Source organism: Oryctolagus cuniculus, chromosome 6 (genome assembly GCF_051225735.1).
Source record: "Oryctolagus cuniculus isolate XC-2025 breed Fujian yellow rabbit chromosome 6, ASM5122573v1, whole genome shotgun sequence".
NCBI lineage: Eukaryota > Metazoa > Chordata > Mammalia > Lagomorpha > Leporidae > Oryctolagus > Oryctolagus cuniculus.
This window is the reverse complement of record NC_142872.1, coordinates 40,316,685-40,334,374: the sequence shown is the minus strand read 5'-3', so window position 1 is coordinate 40,334,374 and position 17,690 is coordinate 40,316,685. Positions and strand designations below refer to the sequence as shown.

The window sequence follows — 17,690 nt, the reverse complement described above, 5'->3', positions numbered from 1 at the left end:
ACCTTTAAAAAATAAATAGAACAGTACAAAGGCTCCCAGCTCATGAAAATGATTAGTGTTTGAGGAGACGGAAATAATTAGCCTGATGTGGTTATAGTCCCTGGGGTGACATGGGAAGTAGTTGACTGCATTATCTCTGTTTAACCCAGCACTTAACAGTGAAGGTAGCTAAATGCCATGTCAGGACACAGGCCTAAATAATTCTAGAAAGATGCAGCCTGGGAACCCCAAGGCCAAGAGTTGAGGCTGTGAGAAGGGACAAGCCAGACCTTTTGTCTGTCAAGTTAGTGAGATCCTGCTTCCGTCCCTGCCCATAAGTAAGTCACTTGTCCCTCGAGAATCAGTGGAATAGGACAGATCAGACATCCAACGTCCCCCACGCCCACCCTTGACAGGCACAAAGAGTGGTTTACAGCTACTGTCCGCAGTAGGGGGACCTGAAGCAAAGCCAAAGCCCACCTTCCACAGAGCTTCATGGGCTCTTCCTGGAATGCTGGGGCCCAGGAAGAGCGACACAGGGCCTGGGGGAAAACAGCGACTGCTGCCCCTAACCGCCCACCATAGGGAGTCTGCAGTCACACAGCCCGACTGAAATCCCCTATTGTCATTCACAAGTGCATGACCTTGAGCACAGCTTCCTCTCCTAGGAATAAACAGCCGTGTCTGCATCAGGATGACTTTTTGTAAGTGCTCAGGGAGCACTGGCTGGCACCCTCACCCCCACCCTCAGCGTGTCATGGCTTCCTCCTAGTCCTCACAGGCCCGGCCAACTCTGAAATCTCTCCTCCACTCCCAGACCCTTGAGAACTGTGGAAGCCAGAGCACATCCCGCCTCTGACATAAATCAAAGGCAGATGATCTCCCTTCACTGACTTCTTCCCATAAATCAGCAGAGCTCCCTGAGCGGAGACGGATTCTGATTCCAAATGTGTTCTCCAGGCTGCGTCGCCCGGTGAAAGATGACTTCTCAAACCGGAGTTTGGAGCAGGAAAGAAACTTCACACAAGTCCCAGTCCGACCCCCGTAATTTACAGTCAGGGAAGCTAAGGCCCTGAGAAGAAATGAGAATCCCCAGTGAGGAACTGAGAATTGCAGACGCTAGACCAGGACCCAGCTGTCCTGACACCCGATACAGCGTGCATTCGTGGACTGTCCTCAGTGGTGTAGAAAGAGCCTTGGGGGGTGGGGGGAAACTTGTCCCAGAAGAGCGATGGGGACATGCCTTGAGTGTAGATAATTTTAAAACAATGATTTTTAAAGTAACCAGAATTCAGTCTTCCTTTTTCCCCAAAACTCTTTAAATGCCATGTAATAATGGTATATAATTATGGGACAGAGTACCACCATGTCCCTGAAATTCTAAATAATACCAACAGCAAAATACACCTCCTCCACAACCCCACCCTCAAAAAAATCTTTCATCGGTCCTCATGCCAAACAACTGCTGAGGTTACTGACAAATTGAAATATTTTATAAATAAATTTAAAACAGGTGCACTCAGCTGCAAATATGAATTTCTGGTTTATTAGTCTTTATTTATTTTAAAGATAGTGAGACAGAGACAGAAAGACAAAGAGAGATCTTCTGCCCACTGGTTTGCTACCTAACTGTCTGCAATAGCCAGGGCTGGCACAGTCAAAAGCCAGGAGCTGGGAACTCGGTCCAGGCCCCCTGCATGGGTGACACAGGCTCAACTCTTTGAGCAATCCCATGCTGCTTTCCAGAGCCTGCAATGGCAGGAAGCTGCACTCAAACGTGGAGCCCTGACTTGAACCTAGACACTACAACATGGGATACAGCCATCACAAGCAGTGTCTTTAACTGCTGTGCCAAACACACGCTGCAAATGTTAATTTCCAGAGTAAACTGTGGGGCCAGCACTGTGGTGTAGTGGGTAAAAGCCGCCGCCTGCAGTGCCGGCATCCCATATGGGCATCAGTTCAAGTCCCAGCTGCTCCACTTCTGACCCAACTCTCTGCTATGGCCTGGGAAAGCAGTAGAAGATGGTCCAAGTCCTTGGGCCCCTGTACCCAAGTGGGAGACCCCTAAGAAGCTCCTGGCTCCTAGCTTCAGATTGGTCCATTCTGGCCAGTGTGGCCATTTGGGGAATGAACCAGTGGATGGAAGACCCGCCTCCTCTCTCTCTGCCTCTCTCAATTCTGCCTTTCAAATTAATAAATAAATCTTTTTTTTTTTAAGTCTCCCATCCGCTGGTTTACTCCCCAGATGGCCACAATGGCCGGAGCTGTACCCATCCGAAGCCAGGAGGTTCTTTCGGGTCTCCCACATGGGTGCAGGAGCCCAATGACTTGGGCCATCTTCTACTGCTTTCCCAGGCCATAGCAGAGAGTTGGATCGGAAAAGGAGCAGACGGACTAGAACCTACACCCATATGGGATACCGGCACTTCAGGCCAGGGTTTTATCCCGCTGCGCCACACCTCCAGCCCCTAAAAATAAAAATGTAAATTTCTGATAGTTTGAAACTATTTGAGCTCACTCTGGCACATTCTTGCTTCTAGCCCCTTTTGGCTTGCATAGCCTTGTGCTTAAATAATAGGATTGAAATAAACAATCATTGTGATACCTGTAAAGCAGGCAACAATAGAACTAGAGATAACTCAGTCCCGTCATTCTATGAGACCACTTGAAACCCCAAAGCAGTGACACAGAATGCAGAATGCCAAGTGTAATATCTTTGTTTGGTTAGTAAAAGGGTTAATTCAGATGTGAAATATTACTGAATTAAAATATCTTTGAAAGCATATTTTTGTCAGTTTTTCATTGTTTTAAGGTGAAAGATTGAATCAAGAAAATAATTACTGAAAGTATTTCTGTTCTCCAAGGGGAGAAGAGAGTGTTAAATGATCTTCAAATGTCAAATATGCTAAAGACACTACCATTTTTGCTACATGAGAGCGCATAACAGGTAACGGCTGAAAATTTAAAAAAAAAAAAAAAAAAGCAAACCTTCTCGCCCACTCCTGAGATTTCCTTCCACTTGTAGCAGTCTTGGTTTTTTGTGAAATCCCAGACATTTCCTTTCATCTCCTCCCCCTTCCAACCCTCTCTCCCACTAGAGCAGTGGCCTCTGTCTCGGGTTTTCAGGCTTGAAAACAAAGCACACAAAGCTCCAGATTTCTCTTTCTTGAGAGAGCCAGGGGACCAGCAGAAAAGTCACACCCATCCTCTGGGCTGCAGACTGCACAGAAGAGACAGATGGCCCCGGGGAAGCGGACCTACACTGCCCAGGACAGGGCAGTAGGGCTTTGTCACTCTGCCTGCTCCAGCTGTCTCCCCCACTGCTGGTTTTCCCTCTTCCCTCCCGTCTGACTGACTTCTTTGTCTCTCCCTTAGCAGGTGCAGAACTCAAGCCAGAGTTGATATTTATTAGACTCCCTCATACCCCAACATTCACGATGGTGAGAATACGAGTGCGAGTAACAATAGTTATAAAAGGGATCATGTTTTCTGAATATGCCTTGTGTCAGACATCTCACTAAACCTTCCTGGCACATGTGCAGGGCAGGGTCTATTGTCATCTCCACATCACAGATGAGAAAATGGAGACCTAGAAGTGAATAAACACACCCATCGTCACACAACTAGCAAATGGGGGCAGAGGCCTTGAAATGAGTGCATCAATCCAGGGCCCACACACAGCCTCCGTGCCATGCTGCTGAATGGTGGGAGAAAATCCCTTATGGACCCTACTTACTAGATTTAAACTCACAACGAAGGCACTGTTCCCAGGATGCCTTGGGCCTCCAGCTCTTGAGGACACGGAAATGGCTCCTGCTCTCTCACCTCTGTGTTCTGTTGATTCGCTCTCCCTCACCTCTCTCCAAGTGCGAAGTCCAGGAGATCTAATTAGGAGATGGGCTCCGTGCTGTAAACACGGAACTCAGCAGCCTGGCTGCCCCTGGCTCAATGTCCCTGCCTCTGCCTTCCAACTCAGCTTGGCACTTCCCTGCCCCGGGACTGCCAGCTACAGAATCTTCAGCCTGAGAGGGGTCAGGGCACCAAGCACTGCTACAAAGTGACAAATAGTTCAGGCCAAACCTTCCTGGCACAGCCAGCTACCATTTTTGTGGTGCAGTTTCAGGAGCTTTATAACATCCCAATCTACTTCCTACCCAAAATATACCTCTCCAGCCACCTCCAACTGACTTCTCATGGAGCCTGATTTCCACCATTACAAATGTACCTCTTGGATTTAAAGCAATAAAAAACAACACTGTAAATTTTAGTTTCTTCCCATAAAATGGGAGCACATTCAATTAAAATTGATGTGAGAACTAGAGATAACACATGTAGTAACTTACCAGACTTCCTGCTACAAAATATATACTCAATACATATTTGCAGGTACTACATCACTGTCACCACCACCACTAAACTGGGAGGTGCTCATTTATATGATTTCTTTGTTCCAGGGCATAGGAATGGAACCTAAGACTCATCTCAAGGGGAAGTCAATACATCTGGATATTGAGAAACTGACTCTGACTTGGCCATTAGCTAACTGTGTTGCAGGAATTCCATTGATATTCCATGGGCCTAATTGTACTCATTATCCTCATCTCTGTTAGAAAAATAACTTCAATTTCTATACCATATTTTGGTTCACAGAGCTCTTTCATATTTCCTCTCTCATTGAAGCTTCTCAGTAACCCTGAAGGTAGACAAGGGCAAATTTGGAATTTGAGGCGCTGAGTTTGTAAATGATTTTCCCAAAGGTCACAGAACCAGCTAATGGCAGAACCAATGCAACATCCAGCACGCTTCACCCACTCTCTGGCCCAAGTGTGGTATGCCAGCATCAGAGGGTAGAGCAGGAAGAGCTTTCTACGCCATCTGCTTCAGTGATGTCAATCATCTAGCCCACAAGAGCCATTCCCCATCCCACACCTGAGGCAGACATCACGAATTAGTCATGACCACGAACCTGTAAATACTTCTCAGTACCACGCTCCAAGTTCTTGGCTCTCAGTCAAAGTTGCATACAGGGCAAACTGATTGTTTTCTTCCATCTAGACCCAAGGCTGGCAAGCTATAGTTCAGACACAGAGGATATTTCAAAAATGTTACTGGAAAATGAATATTATGAAAAGAATGCATGGCTTTCAAACTTGTTGGCACCAAAATGAACTTATCTTTTAATTCCATTTTCCTTGAACTTTTTGAAGTCCCCTCACATATTACCAGCTCTTGTTCTCTCCCAGGCTGTGTTTTGCAAACTTTAATCCATCTACAGACCACCTTGATGTCTTGGTCAAATGCAAATTCTCATTCAGCAGGTCCAAGTTGGGACCAAAGCTCCCAGATTCTGTAGGGGCCACACTTGGAATTGCAAAATCCTAGGTGATGGGACAAAGATGCCCTGGATCTATGTGTAGGCCTCAAGTTTAGCTCACTCCTTAAGAACATGGATTCCAAGACCAATGCTGTGGCACAGAGAGTTAAGCAATGGACTGCAGCAGTGCCATCGCAGATAGGCACCGGTTGGACTCTCGGCTGCTCCACATCCAATCAAGCTCCCTGCTAACACACCTGGGAAAGCAATGGAAGATGGCCAAAGTGCTTGGGCCCCTGTACCCATGTGGGAGACCTGGAAGAAGCTCCTGGCTCCTGGCTTTGACCTGACTCAGCTCCAGTCATCGCAGACATTTGGGGATTGAACCACCAGATAGAAAATTCTCTCTCTTTCTCTCTCTCTCTCTCTCTGTCTCTCACTCTCACTCTCACTCTCTTTCTCTGTGTGTGTGTGTGTATGTGTCTGTCCTCTCCCTATGTAACACCATCTTTCAAATAAATCAATAACTCTTAAAAATAAAAAAACAAATAACATGGATGCCCAGTTCCAAGGCCACTGTGATGCCTACAACATATTGAGTTCCCTTGAACACACCTGCATCAAAGAGGAGGACAGAAGTCACACAGTGTGATATTCCTCTCCCAACCTTATACCCGCTCCTCTCTTACTCCCTCCCTCTTATTCCTTTTTAGGCTTTTAGGGGCATTTGTGAGGTGCAGCAAAAAGCACACTAACCTGGGCGTTACCAGCCCTGAGATCTAGCCCGGCCTCGGCAACTTCCTGTGTGATTCTGACCAATTACTCCTGCTTGTCTGCTTCTCCCTCAGGACCCCACCCTGAAGCACAGCACGGAGCATCTGAAAGCCTCTCGCATCCAGGAGGTGGGACAACACAAACGCAGCAGGCCCACTGGCGTAGCAGAGATGCTGAGCCAACTCTTCACCAGACTTGTGCAGGGAAGCGACAGATGAGCAGGAAGACTGTGGAGGCCAGTGCTTCCAGGACCTCGGCCAGCAGCCGGTCCAACCTCCTCTCTGAACACCGTGTTCCTCCTCATTGGATTATTCACCGTACTTAAAACAAAGAAGCTCAAACACCTTAGCCCTGGAGCCTCAAGCGATGCTTAGCCATTAAAAGACACTTACAAACTGCAACAAATCTTAAAAACCACAGGTGCACTTGAAGGGCCCTGAAGTGAGTCTTTGTGGAGGAAAAAAGGCTTCCTCCCAGCTGGAAAGCATCTTTGCCCTGCGGGCACTGCCCTGGGCTGCCAGGGGAGACGTCCTGAGGCGGACTCAGTGGGCTGCAGCTGGCAGAGATGCTTGAATCAAAGGACCCAGGCTCCAGTCCAGCTCTGACAGGGGCAGGGAAGTCACTTCCTGGAGCTCATTCTCAGTTTTCTCATCTATCAAATGGGTATAATAGGGAACCGCGTCCTGAGTACTTCACACATGCCAGGTACTATTATTTGTAGGACGTACTAAATCATCACAAAAGTCACCATCTTTCTATGCCATTGGATCAAAGTTACAGGTGAAAATCACTTTATATTTCCAAGTGTTGCACACATATTTCATGGTTGCTACAGTAAAGCGACGGATGGCAAGTGGACAAGTTCAAGCACCAGAGTGGATGAGGGGTATTGGAGGGGACAACTGGGGTTCCTCTCAGAGCCTTGGACATAATCATTTCTTGATTCCACTTCTCTGTAATCTAATTAGGCTGCCCATTTCTTTTCTTTCACCTATCATTCAGCTAGGACGCACTCCACGGGTCTGCTTAACCCAATACTTACCATATTCCCTGGAGACATTTAGGCTTGCCCCCACACCACATTTTTGCCTTTGGTTTTTGTTCCTCTGCTCACAGAGGTGGGTAGAAAGAGGTGGAAGGGAGGGGAGTTGGAGTTTCCCCCTTGCAGTACAAGCTGCCTTTTAATCCAATTCTCCCGTCTGCCATTCTTTCATTACAGTTATGGATTTGGGCAGCCTCTCGCCATGGTTATACAATCTCTGATTAAATGCTGCCAGCCAGCCAGCTCCAGTTTCAGAAAGCAAATGAATAAATAAACCACTGACTGAACCAAAGGAAAAGACACAAGTGTTGGGTACCAGCATATTTCCCTGAAAGCCAAGATAATTGGGACCATATCAAAAGAAATATAGAGGTCTCAGAAAAGGAGGAGACAGGGATGGCCTTATTCTAATAAGACTGTACAAGAAACAGAAGCGCAGGAAAGCAAATTGTACCTAGAACTTGAAAGTGGAGCGAATGACTAAGTATGGGGTGCTGGACAACCCCTCCAGTTCTGTGAGACTCGTCTTCCTTAGCTATCAAATGAAAGAATCGTGTCAACCAGCAATTGGCAGGCACCGACTGTGGGCCCAACCCTTGGAGAGTTAGTATGTCTCACACGGACAGATTGAAAATTTGATGATGCGGGAACCGGCGCTGTGGCGCAGTGGGTTAAACATCCTGGCCTGAAGCGCCGGCATCCTATATGGGTGCCAGTTCAAGACCTGGCTTCTCCACTTCGTATCCAGCTCTCTGCTGTGGCCTGGAATAGCAGAGAAGATGGCCCTGCACCTGTATGGGAGACCTGGAAGAAGCTGCTGGCTCCTGGCTTCGGATCGGCACAGCTCCGGCCATTGTACCCAATCAGGGAGTGAACCTTTGGATGGAAGATCTCTCTCTCTTTCTCTCTCTCTCTCTCTCTCTCTCTCTATCTGCCTCTCCTCTCTCTGTGTAACTCTGACTTTCAAATAAATAAATAATTTTTTTAAAAAAGAAAATGTGATGATGCCTAGTCTAAAGAAAGGCAGTTTGGGAAGAAAAAGTGAGTTTTTTAAATGTGCTGTAACATGAAAGAAATGCTAAGTTTATCCAGTGTGCCTGTAAGCTTTTGAGTTGAAAGAACATGACATTTTATATATTCTAACTCAGTTGTGGACACTAGACCTGCCAGCACCTCCTCTCTTGACATTGGACAACGTACTAGCCTCACAGCCTTGGGTTTTTTGCCTGTAAAATGGGGGATGGGCTTACATGACCTTTCTCTTACATTACAGAATGGGTTCATTTACACACACTGAAGACTCAATAAATGTTTGTTTTTCTTTATCCACAGAGCACCAGAAATAAGGAACAGTTACTCTATACGCTAGCCTTAAGCAGAGAAACCTGGATAGTGCAGGGATTTTTACCCTGTTGACTAGAAGCCCCATCCTCACTTCAGTCATGTGAATTCATATACATCTATGTCAAGATAAATTTTGGACACTCCAAACAATTATCAGAATTATCTAATGTAGGAATGTGAGAAAAAAATCCATTCATTCTATCAAGGTAAGTGACAGTGTTTTCTTGTCCCATAATCCTGATAGCTCTTGAAGTGGAAGTTGACTGACTATATAGCCCCTAAGATCCCTGAGAGTAGGGAATTTCAGCATCAGGCGCGGGGCAAGATGCATTGCAGGAATTCCCTAAACAGTCCTTTGACTGACAACACCACTTCCTGACACTTATTTCATTTGTGTGTAACTTCTCTTACACACCTCCAGAGCAGGAGGTGACATACGCATGACATTTCCCGTACCATCTGTAGCCCATATCTGCCCCATGAGTTCTACACTCACATATAGAACTATGCTCAATATCTGCATCTGCATACTTAATGCAAATTGAATAAGTCAAAGAGCACTAAATACACCTTCCAAAGAACTCTTAAGTACACCCTCAAACAAGTGAATAATGAAAAAAGGAACATTTCCCTCAATCTTCTTCATCTTCAATAACAGCACCATCATCTGTCCAATGCCTTATGTTAAAAACTTAGGAGTTACCTTGATTCCTCATTAATCCACATTCAATTCATCAACAACTGCTAAGAGCGCTTCCAAAACATATTCCAAGCCCATCCATTTCTAAGCAGCTTCCCCACAGTGTCTTAGAATAAGCTACCACCATCTTGCTCCTGAACGACTATGTTAGTCACAGAAGGATGCTGCTGCCTCCTCCCATTCTCCTCTGTGGTCCACTTGTAAAACAGCCAAACAATCTGTGCAAAATATCTCACATAGCTCCCTACTTAAAACCCTCACACTCACCCCATATTCAGCATTTATGGAGCCCCTGATCTATTTCAGGCACTGATCAGGCTGTCAGGAATAGAGTAGTGAACAAACTAAACACAGTCTCCTAGCCTTGGGGATCTTATTTCCTACTTAGGTTGGTTACAAACAAACAACACAGAAAAGGGCTTGGGTAATTCTGAGGTACAATTTTTATGTGGGCAAATAGGAGCAATAGCCTCAAGTAAAAGACACCATTTAAGCAAAGAATTGAGCAAATATGGGAACAAGCCATGTGACTACCTGAAGAGAGCTCTCTAGACTCAGGGAACAGTCAGGCAGAAATCTGGAAGCAGGAGCATATGGTGGCATGCTCAAGAAACAGCCGGCAGAAGCCACGTAGACCAACAAGCCCTTTGCTCTGGGCGAGATGGGCAGGTCTTCAATGGTACTGACTAAAAGAGTGACTAAGGGAGATTAAAGAGTGGTCTGATCTGAGTTGTATTTTTAAGGAACACTAGTTGGTGTGTTGAGAAGGATGAGACAAAATTTAAAGGAGGAAGAACAGGTGAAAGGTGAGTGCAATAATTCAGACAAGAGAGGATGGGGCCATCCTAAGGGTTAGCGTTGTGGATAATGATGACCAGTAAGACTCTAGATTCACCCTTCCCAGGCAGGGAGACCGTGGATGAGGCAGATTTGAGGGACAGAAGATCAGGAATTCAGTTTTACATGTTAAATTGATTTCTTTTAAGTCATGAAATGAAGCAGTTGAGGCACTGAGTGGGCACTTGTACACACAAGACAGGAAGAGCAGAGAGAAGTCACTCCACATGTTTACACTGGGGTAATGCAGAGATCACCTGCCGCACAATCCAGAAGAGAACAAGGAAGAGTGGGTCACAGACTCTATGAAACTCCACGGTGAAGACTCATGGGAGAAAAGGAGGATGCAATCAGAAAAACAGCAAAGATGACTTCCCACTTCACTAGAAAAAACACTCAAACACCAGGCCTTCTATGACATGTCTCCCCAGTTTCATCCCCTGCCCTCTCCTGTGTTCACTAAGCATCAGTCACACTGCGCTTCATCCTCTTTGACTAAGTGAGATTCACTCTTCCTTCACAGCTTTGGATGTGGAGGCTTCTTTCAAACATTACAGCTGACTTGCTAAGTCTCAGGACTTAGGTTTGCCCCTGTGAAGAGCTCTTCGTGGTTCTACTCCCTACTCAGTTCACTTATTTCTTTCCCTTGGCTAGACCATTTTGTATGTCATCTACCTACCTATGCATCATGTATCCCTCTATCCACCCATCCATCCTCTTATTCTCTTGTGCTTAGTTATATTTTATCTTGGTTTACTTTTTTTTTTTTTGACAGGCAGAGTTAGACAGTGAGAGAGAGAGAGAGAGACAGAGAGAAAGGTTTTCCTTCTGTTGGTTCACCCCCCAAATGGCCACCATGGCCAGCACGCTGTGCCAATCCGAAGCCAGGAGCTGGGTGCTTCCTCCTGGTCTCCCATGCGGGTGCAGGGGCCCAAGCACTTGGGCCATCCTCCACTGCCTTCCCAGGCCACAGCAGAGAGCTGGACTGGAAGAGGAGCAACTGAGACCAGAACCCGGCGCCCATATGGAATGCCAGTGCCGCAGGCAGAGGATTAACCCAGTGTACCACAGTGCTATCATGGGATAGACAATGCAACTCAACTTTCTTCACATTTATGTATTTATTTATTTGAAAGTCAGAGTTACACAGGTAGAGGCAGAGGCAGAGGCAGAGGTAGAATCTTCCACCCGAAGGTTCACTCCCCAATTGGGAGCAACAGCCAGAGTTGTGCCAATCCGAATCCAGGAGCCAGGAGCCAGGAGTTTCTTCCCCACTCTCCCACACGCGTGCAGGGGCCTAAGGACTTGGGCCATCTTGTAACGCATTCCAAGGCCATAGCAGAGAGCTGGATGGGAAGTGGAGCAGCCGGATCTCAAACCAGCACTCACATGGGATGCTGCCGCTCAGGCCAGGGCATTAACCCACTGCGCCACAGTGCAGCCCCTTGGTTTACATTTTTACTATCTATTTTACTTACTCCCCCAACTCTGTCCAGGTAACCCTGATAAAAGTAATGTCTCTGGGTTGTGTTTTTACTTCCCACATAATATCCCCATCACCAAGGTTAACAACCCTCATTAGTAAGTATTCAACATATGTTTAAGGGATGCATATAAACTAAACTCTAGAGAGGTGGAGCAACCTCCAGCATCAAGGTCATCTCAGAGTCCAGGCCCATATTTCTAACTCTAAACTCATCTTTGGTTGATTTGTGTTCCCATCTATTGCAAGTGGAAGAAAGGGTAAACTTAATAAAACCATTCATACTCATTTTTAAATTAAAAATTGATCAATATTAATCTTTACCCTGCCCTCTCTCTATAGATCCATAACACTCAAAACTTTAAGCATGTTAAAATTATTGAGTAGGACTAAAAGATTTTAGAAGACAAATGGTCAAGTATTCAAGCTTAGATCAGGGAGGGATCATAGTCATTTTTTTAAAGATTTACTTATTTATTTAAAATACAGAGTTATAGAGAAAGAGAGAGAGAGAAAGAGAGAGATCTTCCATCCTTTGGCTTACTCACCAAAAGGTCACAATGACTGCAGCTCAGCCAGTTCAAAGCCAGAAGCTTCTTTGTCCAGGTCTCCCATGTGGGTGCAGGGGCCCAAGAACTCGGGCCATCCTCTGCTACTCTCCCAGGTGCATTAGTAGGGAGCTGGGTAGGAAGTGGAACAGCTGGAACTTGAACAGGCACCCATTTGGGATGCCAACAATGTAAGCAGTGGCTTTACCTGCTATGCCATAACACCAGCCCCCCCCCCATTGTCATTTTTAATCTACTTTCCTTTCCCGCCATAATCTCTTGATCTTGACAGATGCTTAGTCAGTGCCCAGGGGGAAAAAAAAAAAAAAAAAAAAAAAAAAAAAAACTAATGTACATCTCTACCAGGTGCCTGGTGCCTTTCAGATGTCCCCTAGAGGAAGAATTGTTTTTCATTTGTTCATTCATTTGACAAATATATATTGAACCAACTGTTTAGAAGTTGATGATCCTACAGTGAACAAAACAGATAAGGTATAAACTTACATTCTGGTCACAGAGACAACCAATACATAAGCAAATGAATATATGGACAAAACAATGTCAGATGCTGTTAGGTGGAATGAAGACAACAAAACAGGACAATGCAACAGAGTATGCAGCTGCCTGAGCCAGCAACAGACTTTTGGATGAATTTTAGATATTTTGTCCCTACTCTTTTTTTTCTGCCTTAGCATCAAATCTAGACAAACTGTATTGTTCTCCCCTTGGACGAGTGCTCATGGGCAATCCCTTGGGTCCCTTTGCTCAACCTGGCCCTGTTGCACTCACCAGGACCCAAGCCTGAGGCCCAGCTCCCATTTGTAACCCAGCATGGCCACAATTCCATTTAATGCCAAATCCTATTGCTTGGGTGCATCTGTAATGAAGACTGAGCCCACATGTTGGACGTCATTACGTTGCCCCATTGAGGTATTGACGTACTCTTTACACACCTAATTGAACCCACAGTTAGTCTGCCAAATACTTCTGGATGTACACTTGGCTGTGGCCCAGACAGGTTGGGAGAACAGGAGGAGGCACTGACATCTCTGCTGTGGGGAACAGAACCACGCATGCTCCTGCCCCTCCATCTCCTTTATCCACAGAAGGATTAAAGTACATTGGGACAAAGCAGGATGGGCCAGGAGGAACAGACACAATTAACAGGGCTCCACCCTGAACAGTTCAGGCAGCTTAGATCCTGAACCTCTGCACAACTTCATTAGATAATTCTTTGGGTGAGGGACGCAGATTCTATCTATAAACATGGATCTGGGCATCAGACAATTTTGGTTTTGAAACACAGCCCTGCCACTTATAAAGAGTATGACTTCAAGCAAATCACTTAACTGCTATATACTTCATTTTTCCACCAATACAATGGGAATTATATATATATACATATAAATATATATGGATACATAAAATTTCTAATGAGGATGGAATAAAAATATCTGAAGCACTCAGAGTACCAACCAAGGCACATGAGCCACCCAAGGGCTTAGTCTTTTTCAAAGACAAAAAAGAAATTTAAAGATTGCACTTTTCCTGAATATATTAAAAACTGAGACACAGAGTGGGAAGGAATTCGTCCAGAACTTGCCAGTGAATGAGCCAGAAAGAGATCCTTAGTACTTGGCTGCTAAATGTCAGGCTGTGTTGCTGAGTTTTACCCAAAAACATGGAGAAGACTCAGCCTTATAGCACCTGACTAGCTGTACATATTGAACAAAGCAATCAGTTTACGAAGTCAAGTTCTAGCTCTTCCATCAACTTGCTAAGTGACTTCAGGCAGGCAGTTAAGTTCCTCTGCAACCGAGTTCTCTACATGACATAGAAATTATGGTGGGATTGTCTCAAGACTGTGCGATCAGGGCCCATGCTGTGGAATAGTAAGCTACGTCTCAGCTTGTGGCACCGCCATCCCCTGTGAATACCAATCCATGTCCTGGATGCTCCTCTTCCAATCCAGCTCTGTGTCTATGGCCTGGGAAAGCAGCAGAAGACGGCCCAAGTGCTTAAGCTCCTGAACCCACGTGGGAGACTCAGAAGCAGCTCCTGGCTCCTGGCTTCTGATCGACCAAACTTCAGTCACAGCAGTCATTTGGGGAATGAACCAGTGGATGAAGGACCAGTCTCTTCCTCTTTCTGTCTATAACTCTGTCTCTCAAATAAATAAATAAAATTTAAAAAACACCTTGAGATCTAATTGTACATATCTGTCAATTCAATTCAGATATACCAATTTGCTGCAAACTGTCAGGACTGTTGTCTGTTCTTTATCTAAGTGTTCACATACCTGCAGGCTGAGCGCCAATCGCATGATAAAATGAGGTCTCTCTAGAGCAGAAGCTTTATTGATAATCTAATATTACCAGAGTTTAGTTCCATCTTTCTGAGATATTTGGTACCAATGTCCTTTGGCTGCTGTATGCTCTTTTCAGTTTTCATAGTTTTACTTTGGCTCAATTTCTAACTTTGCATAGTTGTATATAGTCCTCCCCCATCCAGGTTTCCAGCCAGAACATTCTCCATGGAATTCCTAGAGAAAGATAAACAGAGTGAATTATGTGCTTATGATAGTGAAGAGGAAGAGGAGGAAGAGGAAGTAATTACAACAATGGTGGAAGTGGAAGCAACTAACAGCAAGTGATACTTCTGTAACAGGTATGGCACTCCCAGTAAACATTTCATTTAATCCTCACCACAACTCTAACAACATGGGTATTGTTAAAAACACCCATTTGGAGATGGGGAACTTGAAACACAGACTAGCTAAAGTAACTTATCCAGTCCCCTACAGTATTAAGACTTAGAGCTGGCATTCAGATCCATTGTGCCTGAATCCAGACCCCTGTCTCTTAGCTGCCACTCTACATTTTCATACCATGGGAGGCACTGGGTGATGGCTCAAATAACTGGGCTTCTGCAACGTATGTAGACAGAGACCCAGACTGAGCTCTTGGCTCCTGAACCAGTCATTTGGAGAATGAGTCACTGGATAGGAGATCTCTGTCTGTCTGTCTCTATTGCTCACCTGTCTGTTTTTCTGGCTATCAAATAAATAAAACAAATAAACAGAAACTAAAAAAAAAAAGTTAAGACGTTGGACAAGGAGTATTACTGGAGTCTTCAAAAAAGCACATTTGTGCGTTCTTGCAATGACTTGATGGCATTCTGTGGCATAAGCCTTTTCTATCTCCAGCTTTCTCCTCTTTAAGATTAATGAGTATAATTGGAAGATTAGGACCTTTCCAACTCCAAATAGCAGACATTCTACACTCTGTGAGACAGATAAAAAGAAGCACACGCTCTGCCAAGGGGCAGCAAACAAAGATAAATCTATCCAGAATCATTTGTGTCAAAGGCCTGCTTGTCTTCCTCAACCAAGGCAGCAGATACCTAGAAAGAACAATACTTCTCAGGGTTCAGTGTGTTTGTTGGATCACAAGTGCACAGAATTAAGTCAACAGTAAGTGCTAGTCTCCTCATGGGACCTAGTACACACTGCTCTATGCATTAATATACAAACTATACAAAAAGGAAAGCAAGAGAGTAGTGAAAAGTGTTTGGGATAATGCTTATCTCAGACAGGTAAGACAGCAGAATGAGACAGGTGCTCATGTGGTTAGATACGTTATTGTCAAAATACATCTTTTGTTCTGGGTTGTAGATTAGGTATACCAAGTATAATATTAAAATAATTACTTGGTTTCCAGCCCCTGGGTTTAGCCTGGCCTAGTTCTGGCTATTCCAGGCATTTTAATAATGTATTTAGCATTCCCAACCTACCACCTAAAACAAAAGATACATTTTGATAATTACTGACATTTAACCAATGAGCACCTGTCTCATTCTGCTGTCTTTCCCCATGTGAGATAAGCATTATCCTAACTACTTTTCTGTCTCTTACTGTCCTTCTTATATAGTTGCATATTAACTCCTTAAAATTATATTATAATATCTCATTTTATAAAATTGGAATCAAGTTAAATGAAAATGCCAGTACTTGCCTCCCCATTATATTCAGTCACTAAGTCTTTATTGTTGCATGTCTCTGTGCTTCATTCTTTGGCTATTGGATAAGATGCAATTGTTTGAATTTACCGCCGTTTCTTCAGACTCCTTCATATAGGCAATTGGGCCATTGCCAGGTTTTTGCCATTATTAACAGTACTGCTGTGGACATTATTTTACTTGTCAGCTGTTCTAGAGAAGTTCCCTGTCTATTGTTGGTTCTCTATTCTTTCACAGAAATTTTAGAATTACCTTAATAAAGTCTATGAGAAGAAAAAAAAAAAGCCCTCATGAAATTTTTACTAGAAATCTTTGAATTTATAGAACAAGCCTACAAGAGTGGACACTATGATATTAAGAATTTATATCCATGGACATGGTATCTCTCTCAATTTATTTAGGTCATTTTTAATATCTCATAAGTTTTATATTTTCTCTTTAGATTTCTTACACATATTTTGTCAGATCTGTTTCTAGGCTCTTAATATTCTCTAATAAAATAATAATTGGTATCTTTACTTTATCAGGTTTTATATCTTGCTAACTTTTTGGTTCTACATTTATGCCAGCCATAATGACACTTTTAATACAAAACCTTCCTGGTCTACAATTGGCAGAAGGAGGTTTTTAATTTGTACCAGTGGGTGAAGGAATTTGGGAATGAGGGTTTCTTAAGAGGTAGATTTCATTGTTTAGGTTTATGACCCTAATCCTGGCACTGCACTGCTGACTCTGTTGTTTGGGTTCACTCCTTGTCTTCTGGCTTAATATCACCTCTGGGGGGACTGTGCGGTGTCACAGCAGGTAAGGCCACTGTCTGCAGTGTTCCCATCCCATATGGGCACCGGTTCGAGTCCCAGCTGCCCCACTTCCAATCCAGCTCTCTGCTATGGCCTGGGAAAGCAGTAGAAGATGGCTCAGGTCCTCAGGCCCTTGCGCCCGCATGGGAAACATGGAAGAAGCTCCTGGCTCCTGGCTTTGGATCGGCACAGCTCCGGCCATTGCGGCCCAATGGGGAGTGAACCGGAAGATGGGGGACTTCTCTCTCTCTGCCTCTCCTTCTCTCTCTGTGTAACTCTGACTTTCAAATAAATAAAATAAATCTTTAAAAAAAATCACCTCTGCCAGCTTATCTATAACTGGCTGCCATCAGTACTTTTCCTCCCTGTACACAAGTCTTTTTCCTGTTAAGAGGCAGAATCTATTCCTCCATCCCCTTTAATTTGGACTACTGTATGACTCAAGTAAAAATTTGGGGATTAACAATGTATTATATCCAAGGACAGGTCCTTGGAATCCTGGCAGCTTCTTTCTGAGCCTCTTGGAATTTTCACCTGGGGACAGGGAAAGCCAGTCGCTGTGTAAAATGAGACCACCATGCTTTGAGGAAGCCCAAGTTAGTCATGTGGTGGGCGAGACCAGGTAAAAAGAGAGAAACAAACCAAAGCCCAGTTCTTCCACTCATCCTAGTTCAAGCAGGAGGGATAAGAATGAGGAAGCATCCAAGTGATACCAACCTCAGGTACCATCACAACACAACTTCTGAGAGACCTCAGTAAAGAATTGTTCAGCTGAATCCAGTCAACACACAAACACAAAAAATATTACAGTATTGTTTAAACCTACCACAACTGCAGTGTTTATATACC

At 44.5% G+C, this 17,690-nt stretch overlaps 1 long non-coding RNA gene across 20 annotated transcripts in view; it reads right to left on the bottom strand.

Moving 5' to 3' along the window:
* The window catches only part of LOC138850198 (uncharacterized), a 359,276-nt gene that overhangs the window by 167,173 nt on the left and 174,413 nt on the right, over nucleotides 1–17,690 (bottom strand). For 10 of the 20 annotated variants that reach the window (XR_016235376.1, XR_016235383.1, XR_016235385.1 and 7 more), the window contains one exon: nucleotides 14,324–14,566. The exons of 9 other annotated variants lie outside the window; for them this stretch is intronic. This is a non-coding gene — a long non-coding RNA (uncharacterized LOC138850198). Of the gene's footprint in view, nucleotides 1–11,157; nucleotides 11,340–14,323; nucleotides 14,567–17,690 lie in introns of those variants that run through there. One more of the 20 variants, XR_016235382.1, reaches the window with a different exon arrangement.